This window comes from Gossypium hirsutum, chromosome A12, assembly GCF_007990345.1.
Source record: "Gossypium hirsutum isolate 1008001.06 chromosome A12, Gossypium_hirsutum_v2.1, whole genome shotgun sequence".
Classification (NCBI taxonomy): Eukaryota; Viridiplantae; Streptophyta; class Magnoliopsida; order Malvales; family Malvaceae; genus Gossypium; species Gossypium hirsutum.
Genome location: NC_053435.1, coordinates 91624215 through 91625984, shown reverse-complemented (window position 1 = coordinate 91625984; position 1770 = coordinate 91624215).

Sequence of the window (1770 nt, the reverse complement as noted above, 5' to 3'; positions counted from 1 at the left end):
GAAGATGCAAACCAAAAGCCATCTAATTATTCTGAGGAGGTTAGCTATGAAGACTCAGAAAAATGGATGTTTGTTATGCAAGGAGAGATGGAATCACTTCACAAAAACAAAACATGGGATCTTGTGAAACTTCCTAAAGGTAAGAAGACTATTCGTTGTAAATGGATGTTTAAAAAGAAAGAAGGGACTTCGGGAGTTGAAGAACCCAGATATAAAGCAAGGCTTGTTGCAAAGGGTTACAGTTAAATTCCAGGAGTGGACTTCACAGATGTGTTCTCCCCAGTTGTGAAGCATAATTCGATTCAAGCTTTGCTTGGTATTGTCGCCATGCATGATTTGGAGCTTGAGCAATTAAATGTAAAAACTATATTTTTGCATGGAGAAATTGAAGAGGATATTTACATGCAACAACCAGAGGGTTTTACAGTCTTAGAAAAAGAGGACTATGTTTGCTTGCTGAAAAAGTCCCTTTACGGTTTGAAACAGTCACCAAGGCAGTGGCACAAGAGGTTTGATTCTTTTATGACTTCTCATGATTTCAAAAGAAGTAGTTTTGACAGTTGTGTTTACTTTAAGAAAAACAGTGATGACTCTTTTGTGTATCTACTTCTTTATGTTGATGACATGTTGATAGTAGCGAAAAATAAAGGAGAGATAATAAAGGTCAAAGCCCAACTAAGTGAAAAATTTGATATGAAAGATTTGGGACCAGGAAAGAAGATACTTGGTATGGAGATTCTCAGAGATAGAAAAGCAAGTAAATTGTACCTAAGTCAGAAAGGGTACATTGAGAAAGTTCTTTGTAGGTTCAATATGCAGAGTGCTAAGCCTGTTAGTACTCCTTTAGCAGCCTATTTCAAAATTTCATCGGCTTTGTCTCCACAATCAGATGATAAGATTGAGTACATGTCACATGTTTCAAACTCTAGTGCAGTGGGATCTCTCATGTATGTTATGGTTTGTTCATCTCCAGATTTATCATATGCAGTTAGTGTAGTTAGAAGATATATAGTGAATCCCGGTAAAGAACATTGGAAAGCAGTTCAGTGGATTTTAAGATACTTACAAGGTACTACTGATGTTTGCTTACAGTTTAGAAGAACTAGAGATGGAGTCATTGGGTATGTTAATGCTGATTTTGCTGGAGACATTGATAGAAGAAGATCTCTTACAGGTTTTGTCTTTAGAATCGGAGGTTGTGCAATCAGTTGGAAAGTCACTTTGCAAACTACAGTCGCTTTGTCTACCACTGAAGCTGAGTACATGGCGATTACTGAGGCTTGTAAAGAAGCTATTTGGTTGAAGGGGCTCTTTAGTGAACTCAATGAAGACCTTCAAATCAGCACAGTATTTTGTGACAGTCAGAGTGCCATCTTTCTTACAAAAGATCAAATGTTTCATGAGAGAACAAAATACATTGATGTTCGGTATCATTTTGTTCATGATATTATTGCTCGTGGTGATATTGTTGTGAGCAAAGTTAGCACTCATGAAAATCCTGCAGATATGATGACTAAGTCACTTTCTATAACCAAGTTTGAGCATTGCTTGGACTTGGTTGGTGTTCATTATTGAAGTTAAACCTTTAAGGGGTTTTATGGAAGAGATGGAGAACTTGTTCGTTGAGAGTTCACGATGAAGAACTTGTTCATTGAGAATTCGTGTCAAGGTGGAGATTGTTAGAATTAAGTCACCTGAATCCTTATTTAAATAAAATACAGTGGTAAAATAAAATAAAAGAAGAATCCATATAGAATTACACTTATTTTA